We start from the raw sequence: 11760 nt of genomic DNA on the forward strand, positions 1-11760 counted from the left end.
CGACGCAGTGTGAGTGAGTGCTTGCTTTACCTGTCTCTCAATTCCCCAGACAGTCAACCCGACAACACGCCCTTCAGGGAGAATCCCCTCGGGTTCGGTAGAAACCACAGGAGAACTAAAAAGACGGGATAAAGCATCAGGCTTGGTGTTCTTATTTCCCGGACGATAGGAAATCTCGAACTCGAAACGAGCGAAAAACAACGCCCAACGAGCTTGACGTGCATTAAGTCGTTTGGCAGAACGGATGTACTCAAGGTTCTTATGGTCAGTCCAAACGACAAAAGGAACGGTCGCCCCCTCCAACCACTGTCGCCATTCGCCTAAGGCTAAGCGGATGGCGAGCAGTTCGCGGTTACCCACATCATAGTTGCGTTCCGATGGCGACAAGCGATGAGAAAAGTAAGAGCAAGGATGGACCTTATCGTCAGACTGGAAGCGCTGGGACAGAATGGCTCCCACGCCCACCTCTGAAGCGTCAACCTCGACAATGAATTGTTTAGTGACGTCAGGAGTAACAAGGATAGGGGCGGATGTAAAACGCTTCTTGAGGAGATCAAAAGCTCCCTGGGCGGAACCGGACCACTTAAAGCAAGACTTGACAGAAGTCAGAGCTGTGAGAGGGGCAGCCACTTGACCGAAATTACGAATGAAACGCCGATAGAAATTAGCGAAACCGAGAAAGCGCTGTAACTCGACACGTGACTTAGGAACGGGCCAATCGCTGACAGCCTGGACCTTAGCGGGATCCATCTGAATGCCTTCAGCAGACAGATAATCCTCGAGAGCCTTACGTTCGGGAGCCGACAGAGAGAATAGTCTACCCCGAGGGGAAGTGGTCCCCGGAAGGAGATCAATACAACAATCATACGACCGGTGAGGAGGAAGAGAGTTGGCTCTGGACCGACTGAAGACCGTGCGTAGATCATGATATTCCTCCGGCACTCCTGTCACATCACCAGGTTCCTCCTGAGTAGAGGGGACAGAAGAAACAGGAGGGATAGCAGACATTAAACACTTCACATGACAAGAAACGTTCCAGGATAGGATAGAATTACTAGACCAATTAATAGAAGGATTATGACATACTAGCCAGGGATGACCCAAAACAACAGGTGTAAAAGGTGAACGAAAAATAAAAGGAAATGGTCTCACTGTGGTTACCAGAAACTGTGAGGGTTAAAGGTAGTGTCTCACATCTGATACTGGGGAGAGGACTACCATCTAAGGCGAACATGGGTGTGAGCCTCCCTAACTGTCTGAGAGGAATGTCATGTTTCCGAGCCCATGCTTCGTCCATAAAACAACCCTCAGCCCCAGAGTCTATCAAGGCACTGCAGGAAGCAGCCGACCCGGTCCAGCGTAGATGGACCGACAAGGTAGTACAGGATCTTGATGGAGAGACCTGAGTAGTAGCGCTCACCAGTAGCCCTCCGCTTACTGATGAGCTCTGGCCTTTAACTGGACATGACATGACAAAATGTCCAGCAGAACCGCAATAGAAGCAAAGGCGGTTGGTGATTCTCCGTTCCCTCTCCTTAGTCGAGATGTGAATACCTCCCAGCTGCATGGGCTCAGTCTCTGAGCCGATGGAAGAAGATGGTTGAGATGCGGAGAAGGGAAACCCCGTTAACGCGAGCTCTCTTCCACGAGCTCGGTGACGAAGATCAACCCGTCGTTCTATGCGGATGGCGAGTGCAATCAAAGAGTCCACGCTGGAAGGAACCTCCCGGGAGAGAATCTCATCCTTAACCTCAGCGTGGAGTCCCTCCAGAAAACGAGCGAGCAACGCCGGCTCGTTCCAGTCACTGGATGCAGCAAGAGTACGAAACTCTATAGAGTAATCCGTTATGGATCGATCACCTTGACATAGGGAAGCCAGACCCCTGGAAGCCTCCTTCCCAAAAACTGAACGATCAAAGACCCGTATCATCTCCTCCTTAAAGTTCTGATAAACGTTAGAACACTCAGCCCTTGCCTCCCAGATAGCTGTGCCCCACTCCCGAGCCCGACCAGTAAGGAGTGATATGACGTAAGCGATCCGAGCTCTCTCTCCAGAGTATGTGTTGGGCTGGAGAGAGAACACAATATCACACTGGGTGAGAAAGGAGCGACACTCAGTGGGCTGCCCAGAGTAACATGGTGGATTATTAACCCTAGGTTCCGGAGACTCGGAAGACCAGGAAGTAGCTGGTGGTACGAGACGAAGACTCTGAAACTGTCCTGAGAGATCGGAGACCTGAGCGGCCAGGGTCTCAACGGCATGACGAGCAGCAGACAATTCCTGCTCGTGTCTGCCGAGCATTGCTCCCTGGATCTTGACGGCAGTGTTGAGAGAATCCGTAGTCGCTGGGTCCATTCTTGGTCGGATTCTTCTGTTATGCTGATGAATGAGGACCCAAAAGCGACGTAATAGAAACAGAGTCTTTATTCCAGTCTTAAACAAACAATGATTCTCCTGGATATTATCAAAGGTAAATCCAAAACAGGAAACTGAAATCCTCTCGTCAGTAGAGAGGAACGACTGGAGACGCGACCACAGACTGCAGGTCGCTTCAGGAAGGCACAGACCGTAGCTGACATAGACACCTGCTCACACGCAGCATCTGACGAAGGCAAAAACACGACAGGGCGGAACAAGGACACAGAACAGCAAACCTCAAACAAGAATCCGACAAAGACAGAAGCGGAAAACAGAGGGAGAAATAGGGACTCTAATCAGAGGGCAAAATAGGGGACAGGTGTGAAAGACTAAATGAGGTCGTTAGGAGAATGAGAAACAGCTGGGAGCAAGAACGGAACGATAGAGAGAGAGAGCGGGAGAGGGAAAGAGGGAGGAGGAAAGAGAGGAATAGAAAGAGGGAAAGAACCTAATAAGACCAGCAGAGGGAAGCACAGGGACAAGACAAGATGATCAAAGACAAAACATGACATGGTCAGCTAAAAACAGCCAGAGGGCAGAGGATCAGAAAACCCCTTTGTCTGATCCTCTGATTCACTATGGGGATTCTAAAGCAGGATCAACCTCTATGCCGGTGTCAGGGCTCTGAGGCTGAGGTATTCTGAGCTATTAGATATTTGTCTTTCTGAGTGGTTACACTGTCTGTAGGTGAAAGGTGTGTCAACACGGTTTAGTCATATTGACTCCTGGTCCGACTCAAACCGCTCACACAGGTCATAGGAACTAAAGTGTGTGTCAGGTGTGTCAGCGGGATCTGTAGAAGTTGCCCTTAGGCACAGCAGGTCTAGGATTAACTTTCCCACCCCAAATCATAACCTTTAACCATTAGTGTGGAAAAGGACAAGCTGGTCTTAGATCAGTGTCTCTGGGGACTAGTGGGTCAGCTGTTTGTTCACCCGCACCTGCTAATAACCCAACTATCAAGTGAATATCTGAGGTCCACAGCCAATCCTAACCCACTAATATAGAAAATGCGCTGCAGGCTACAATCAGAGGTGCAGGATTTTATTTTGCCTCCTTAAGATGTTTCTGTTTATAATTTCAGACATTTTGGTAGGCTATTTGTTAGTCAACATGTCTATAATTAGATACATGTAGGTTCTCTTCTGTCATTATATGTTTCCCTAGAGGTGTAAATAAACCCCTCGCTCACCAGAATGATGTCATAAATCAATAGAATGCATGCTTCAATCTAGCTGACATCGGTAAAGTTCTCTCCGTCATCTCTGCTTCTTTCTCGGTGCAAAGACGTTTAGGGACCGGGGAGAAAATACAATAACCCCACCCCAAAAAACGGGAATGATTTTCTGTGCACAATTTCCAAATGCCATTTGTTTGACCGGTTGTATGGAAATAGTAAGATGTGAAAACAACCCAACATGTTTCTGATAAGATTTCAGTTGGGCTTGGATGCATATTTTACGTGATTGAAATACTATTAGCTTTTATGATGCTGATAAAGATAGCACCTCTAAAGACAATATATAACTGTGCATTAGCATTCTCTCAAGATGCTGAATTAAATAAATAATATTTCTCCACCTGTTCCCAAGAAGAAAAAAAAAATGATGCACATTTGGTGCATCATTTTACTGCAATAAATGCTTCATTCTGCAGGAGTTATCATTAAGGCTATGTGAGAGGTTATAGACCTACAGTCAGTTTCCAGATTTCAGTTTCAATGTAACCCATCTAAACAGTAGGCTACAGTTCCCTTGACGTGCCATAAGCCTATTTGAAGTCCCTCTCTTGTTACTGTCGAATTTGTAGCGCCTCATAATCATCACACAAAACATAGCCGACACTGCTATCATCCTCTGTTACCATTTCACCAAATATTTCCCAAACATTACTTTTCTGGCCCTCCCTTCTCTTTATTTTCAACCCTCCATTTCACAGCTGTCCTTTTATTGAATTAAACTCCCGACATTGTGCCTCCGTGGATTGACATGAACGTTTTCTGCCCGTTTCCAAAAGCATTTGGCGAGTGGCGTGTAGGCAGGCTATTTGGCGAGTGTACAGGTAGGCCCTAAAGTTTAGGCTTATGCATTAATGCCAGATAGCCTAAAATAATGAAAGAAAAACCTCAATGTAAATATAAAGTGCACAATAATAGATTCATGGATTTTCTTAGCTTCATCCACACAATATTGAATTACCCTAAACGCGCACGGACTGCGGCTATAACCACGGGGACGGCGGGTTATGAGTCAACCCGAGTGTCAATACTAGACAACTAAACCGACCTAACTACTGTGTGCTGTCTGAAAGGTTTTTGGTGTCTCACGTCCACATGAGGGTGCTATTACTCCATGACATTTCAGTTTGTGATGGGAGCGTCCATAACTACTCAGGCAGTCTAACCAATGGGGTTTGAGGCTGGGTGTCTGTAAAGCACTTTATGACAACTGCTGTTGTAAAAATGGCTTAATAGAAAATAAAAACATTTGATTGGCTGAATTTGATTGCAACAGTTTCTGTACTAGCTAGGCCTACATCCTTGTCTGACCAAACAAAAGTTGCTCAGAAAACTTTTGTTGACCTGTAATATCAAACAAAACGGTGTAACCAGGGGAAACACTAAATAGATGATAGTTTATCAGATGAAAACAGAGTCTTGAGGCCTGCATAAAAAAATAACACTTCCTGCTGTTGCATGAGGCCTGCATACAAAAGCAACACCCCCAGTGATCAATTCAATAACAAGACGCGCCCTCCCGCCATAAAATACTGTCACACGCAATCACATTAACATCAGAACACACACAGTACACACACGCATGCTCACATCCACCCACACACACATACACGCATGCTCACACACAAGCACACCTGACTTCCATCGGGTCATTGGGCTTGTAGCTGGGGTTGCAGGAAGAACCAGACTTTCTTGACAAAGTGGTCGATGCTGGGCTCTCTTCTGGAGCCTCTGACGTAGACCATCCACTTATGGGTGGACTGGTCATTCTCCTCCCGGTTATCAGGGGGGATATACCTGTGAGATATAAGGGAATGGTTCCTATTTGCATAACACTAAATAGCAGCAATAGCAACTAAGGCTGAATTATTTGATACTGGGAGAGAGGGAGAGAGGAGAGAGAGGGGGGCGAGAGGGAGAAATGTTTGTTATCCTCTGAATGGCATATGGAGGGAGCTGACTCACAGGGGGAGAAATATGGAGCTGCCTCGCAGGGGGAGAAATATGGAGCTGCCTTACAGGGGGAGAAATATGGAGCTGCCTCCACAGAGGGAGAAATATGGAGCTGCCTCGCAGGGGGAGAAATATGGAGCTGCCTTACAGGGGGAGAAATATGGAGCTGGCTCGCAGGGGGAGAAATATGGAGCTGCCTTACAGGGGGAGAAATATGGAGCTGCCTCGCAGGGGGAGAAATATGGAGCTGCCTCACAGTGGGAGAAATATGGAGCTGGCTCGCAGGGGGAGAAATATGGAGCTGCCTTACAGGGGGAGAAATATGGAGCTGGCTCGCAGGGGGAGAAATATGGAGCTGCCTCGCAGGGGGAGAAATATGGAGCTGGCTCGCAGGAGGAGAAATATGGAGCTGGCTCGCAGGGGGAGAAATATGGAGCTGCCTCACAGGGGGAGAAATATGGAGCTGGCTCGCAGGGGGAGGAATATGGAGCTGCCTCACAGGGGGAGAAATATGGAGCTGGCTCGCAGGGGGAGAAATATGGAGCTGCCTCACAGAGGGAGAAATATGGAGATGCCTTACAGGGGGAGAAATATGGAGCTGCCTCGCAGGGGGAGAAATATGGAGCTGCCTCACAGGGTGAGAAATATGGGGCTGGCTCGCAGGGGGAGAAATATGGAGCTGCCTCGCAGGGGGAGAAATATGGAGCTGCCTTACAGGGGGAGAAATATGGAGCTGCCTCGTAGGGGGAGAAATATGGAACTGCCTCGCAGGGTGGAGATAGAAATACTCTCTCTCTCTCGTTAATGGGATCTCAGAGAAACAGGGCACTTAAACCTTTCATCTCTCTCTCCTCCAGCGAAACAGGGCACTTAAACCTTTCATCTCTCTCTCCTCCAGAGAAACAGGGCACTTAAACCTTTCATCTCTCTCTCCTCCAGCGAAACAGGGCACTTAAACCTTTCATCTCTCTCTCCTCCAGAGAAACAGGGCACTTAAACCTTTCATCTCTCTCTCCTCCAGAGAAACAGGGCACTTAAACCTTTCATCTCTCTCTCCTCCAGCAAAACAGGGCACTTAAACCTTTCATCTCTCTCTCCTCCAGAGAAACAGGGCACTTAAACATTTCATCTCTCTCTCCTCCAGTGAAACAGGGCACTTAAACCTTTCATCTCTCTCTCCTCCAGAGAAACAGGGCAATTTAAACCTTTTGTCTCTCTCTCCTCCAGAGAAACAGGGCACTTAAACCTTTCAACACTTAAAAAAAAAGAGTATACCAATTCCAAATATTTTTCATAGGCCATGGTAGTACATGATAAAGCTATTTTAGACATGGAGTCTAGTTACTTTATGAAGTCAGTTGACAGAAGTAGTAACTACTGTTTTATGTCACTGTTATGACACCTTATGACAGAGGTCATAGCCTTGTTGTTGTGTTCTGGTATAGTGTCTCCCTGTAACCCCTAAACAGGCTTGAGATCCAGGGGGAAAACATGTCAGTGATCAGGACACAGAGGCTCTTAATGTGCTGTATCAAGATTGGGCTTGCATAACATGTACCCAGTGACCCAACTGCTCACTGTAACGTGAGGGAACAAAAACAAGGTGTGCTGACTAAACGCTTACAGTACTGAGAAACTCAACTGGATAGCAAAGGCTTGCAACACACTTCTGTTGTTCATATTATCTCCCTGTGTCTGTCACAAAGGACTAGATATATTGTGAAAGGGTTAAGAAAGTCCACTGTGACACAAAAAAATGGGATGGGAACCACTAGCTTTGTTTCCATCCACTTGTCCAGTGATTTTTTGTCGACATTTAGAAAGTTTGCATAGAAAACAGATGCGATTGTCTGCTAGGGTGAGTTTCCAAAAATAGAATGCAATAATTGACTTGGCATATTCAATTAATTCTCATGTGCCAAACGTATCGCCACAGTCCGTGCCATGGTAAAACTTGCAAGCAGTAGGCATTTATAATTAAATGGGGAGTGGAGCTTATAGTTGCGTGATTAGCCTACATCACGTGCCCCGCATACCTTCAAAAGTATTTGGCAATCATAATTTATTAGAAAAACACAGTTTCCACCATCATTTGTCGCAATAAAGAAAGTTTGACAAAAGAAAAATCCACCGTTGTCGAACAGATAAAAATGTGGTATTCTTTAGTAAATGTCTTCTATATGTGCCTTTTCCAATATACATGTCTCAACAACAAAAAATTGGTGACATTGCTCTTGTCGAATAAACCTGGGTCAATGGAAACATGCTTATTGTCTTGAAAAGCTCTCAGATGCTACTGATTAAAAAACTGGAAAACTCATTGATAATATTAGCTTTTTGACTTGTGTGCGTCACAATAGTCTACAGTGCCTCCCTCTCCTTGTCTCCTTTACTGACCTGAAAAGACAGGAGAGGTGGAGGCAATTTGCTCTCATCTGGCCCAGTCTTTCAGGTCAGTACGGATGAAGGAAAGAAGACGAGAAGAGAAAGCCACATCAGCCTATTGAGATGTGGCCCTTAACTCCTCACTCCACTCACCTTCCTTGTGTTGCGGCCTGGCCTGCTCTCCGGCCGGCCCCCATCCTCCCTCCAGGCCCCCTGTCCGGCCCCTCACCCTGCTGGGACAGGATCACCGAGGGCCCCAGGTAGTGGGCGTCCGAGCCCTGGTCGAGGGGGGACGAGGAGCGGGAGGGAAACTCCAGGAAATACTTGATGGCCGGGTGGTTCAGCACCGCCGGGTCACTCTTGGAGGCATGCTGGGAGACGTAGGAAAGGAGAGGGGATGTTCCACCTTGATATCCTTTCCTTCAGACAAAGAAAGATACAGCTATAATAGATACAGTTATAATAGATACAGCTATAATAGATACAGCTATAATAGGCAGCGGAGCGAATAGGGAAGAAAGGGAAGTTGTAGAATACATGGTGTGAATTGGTTACAGATGAACTTTGACATTGAAACTAAAAATAAAATAGACATGAACGGAGACACTAAAGCTTTCTCCTGCAGTATAAGCATGTAATTAATTACAAACAATGAAAGGCAATAAACATGTCATGAAAACAGGCTGCTAGTATGCATTGAAGGTGTTAGAACTTTTGTCCACTCGTAGTTCTGTTAAGGCTCACCTACGGGGGATATGATACTCATTCTGTAGCTGAGGTCAACAGTAACCTGTCCAATCACTTCCATCTCATGTTCTTTGTTCTTCATCTCCAAAGAGAACTGATCTTTGATGACGGCCTCAATCTTCTGCACCGTAGCTTCCCTCACTGGCAAGTCTCAAAAAAGTATGAGAAAAGACAGAAGGAGATACGATAGGTCACATCCTGTGTTCATACAGTCCAGACAAAAACAGGAAGGCTGCAATAGTACAAGAGCATGTGGTCTGAAATTATTGACACCATTAATTAATAAATATGACCAATAATAAACTTTATAAAATAAATCATTATATTACTGAGCTATATTGTATGCTCAAAAAAAATAGGGAAATTATATTATTTTATACTAATACAACTGCTCAGAGAAAGAGATTGTTTAACAAGTAATAATAAATAAATTAAATAAAGGTAAATGTCAAAATTATTGACACTCCTAAAGATTCTTATAAAAGTAGTCAAAAGTTTAGTATTTGGTCCCACATTCTTAGCACGCAATGACAACACCAGGCTTGTGACTCTACAAACTTGTTGGATGCATTTGTTGTTATTATATTGGTTGTGTCACTTTTGCTATAAATAAGAATAGAATATGTGTCTAAACACTTCTACATGAATGTGGATGCTACCATGATTATGGATGGTCCTGAATGAATCCTGAATAATGATGAGTGAGAAAGTTACAGAGGATCAAAGATCATACCCCCAAGACATGCTAACCTTCCCTGTTATTAGTAATGGTGAGAGGTTAGCATGTCTTGGGGGTACTCATCATTATTCAAGATTCATTCAGGGTTATCCATAATCAATGTAGCATCCACATTAATGTATAAGTGTTTAGAAACATACTATATTCTTATTTATAGTAAAAGTGACTCCAAAATGACACAATACATTATTTACCATTAATTTCCATTGGGCACAAAACAAGAATATCAGTTTTTGAATTATTTATTTTATACAGACATTACTGCTCATCTTTATCACTAATTTCGGACGTCACTGTAGATAGTGCTTCGTCTCAATCCTCTGGTTCTAGTCTTACCATTTTGTTTCACTACTGTGTCGCTTGTTCTCCTGAACCAGTGAGATGTCCTCATAATCTGGGTCCTTCTCGTCAATCTCCCTCTTGATGCCTGACATGTCTTGTCTTGTAGATGGAGACAACAGAAAAGTGTCAGTTGAAACTCTTGTTGATTCATCTGTGCAATTTGGAAACCATGTTTCGGCTGCTTGCTCTACGAATACGAATGTAGATACACTAAATGGACAAAAGTATGTGGACACATGCTCGTCGAACATCTCATTCCAAAATCATGGGTGTTACTATGGAGTTGGTCCCTCCCTTTGCTGCTTTAACAGCCGCCATTCTTCTGGGAAGACTTTCCACTAGATGTTGGAACACTGCTGCTGGGACTTGCTTCCATTCAGCCACAAAAGCATTAGTGAAGTCGGACATTGATGTTGGGCAATTAGGCCTGGCTCGCAGTTGCCGTTCTAATTCATCTCAAAGGTGTTCAATGGAGTTGAGGTCAGGGCTCTGTGCAGGCCAGTCAAGTTCTTCCACACCGATCTTGACAAACCATTTCTGTATGGACCTCGCTTTGTGCACGGGGGCATTGTAATGCTGAAACAGGAAAGGGCCTTCCCCAAACTGTTGCCACAAAGTTGGAAGCACAGAATCGCCTAGAATGTCATTGTATTCTGTAGCATTAAGAATTCCCTTCACTGGAACTAAGGGGCCTAGCACGAACCATGAAAAACATCCCCAGACCATTATTCTTCCTCCACCAAACGTTACAGTTGGCACTATGCATTTGGGCAGGTAGCGTTCTCCTGGCATCCGCCAAACCCAGATTCGTCCGTCGGACTGCCAGATGGTGAGCGTGATTCATCACTCCAGAGAACGCATTTCCACTTCTCCAGAGTACAATGGCGGCAAGCTTTACACCATTCCAGCCGAAGCTTGGCATTGCGCCTGGTGATCTAAGGCTTGTGTGCAGCTGCTCATTTTTTTTTTTAACTCAGTAGTGAGTGCTGCAACCTACAGACAATTTTTACACGCTACGCGCTTCAGCACTCCCGTTCTGTGAGCTTGTGAGGCCTTCCACTTCATGGCTGAACCGTGGTTACTGCTAGATGTTTCCACTTTACAACAACACTTACAGTTGCCCAGGGTAGCTCTAGCAGGGCAGAAATTTGACAAACTGACTTGTTGGAAATGTGGCATTCTATGACAGTCACTGAGCTCTTCAGTAAGGCCATTCTACTGCCAATGTTTGTCTGGGGAGACTGCATGGCTGTGTGGTCGATTTTATACACTTGTCAGCAATGAGTGTGGCTGAAATAGCCAAATCCACTAATTTGAAGGGGTGTCCACATACTTTTAGTGTATATATATTTGCATTTGCCCCTTTGTTTTTACACTGCTGCTACTCGTCGTTTATTATCTATACATAGTCACTTTACCCCTACCTACAAGTACAAATTACCTCGACTAACCTGTACCCCTGCACATTGACTCGGTACCAGTACCCCCTGTATATAGCCTCATTATTGTTATTTTATTGTGTTACTTTTTTATTTTTGTCATACTTTAGTCAAAGTAAAGATACCTTAATAGAAAATGACTCAAGTAAAAGTGAAAGTCACGCAGTAAAATACTACTTGAGTAAAAGTCTAAAAGTATTTGTTTTTAAATATACTTAAGTATCAAAAGTAGATGGAATTGCTCAAATATACTTAAGTGTCAAAAGTAAAAGTATAAATCATTTCAAATTCCTTATATTAAGCAAACCAGACGGCATAATTAAAAATATATATTTAATTACGGATAGCCAGTAGCAGACTCCAACACTCAGACATAATTTACAAATGAAACGTGTGTTTAGTGAGTCTGCCAGATTAGAGGCAGTATGGATGACCAGGCATGTTCTCTTGATAAGTGCGTGAATTGGAACATGCTAAGCATTCTAAATGTAACGAGTAC

General features: G+C 44.8%; 1 pseudogene; it reads right to left on the bottom strand.

The window, feature by feature from the left end:
- Positions 1 to 9914, bottom strand: part of LOC129842314 (uncharacterized) — a 56731-nt pseudogene extending 46817 nt beyond the window's left edge.
- Between the last annotated feature and the right edge of the window lie 1846 nt (positions 9915 to 11760).

The sequence above is a fragment of the Salvelinus fontinalis genome, unplaced genomic scaffold (assembly GCF_029448725.1).
Source record: "Salvelinus fontinalis isolate EN_2023a unplaced genomic scaffold, ASM2944872v1 scaffold_0032, whole genome shotgun sequence".
Classification (NCBI taxonomy): domain Eukaryota; kingdom Metazoa; phylum Chordata; class Actinopteri; order Salmoniformes; family Salmonidae; genus Salvelinus; species Salvelinus fontinalis.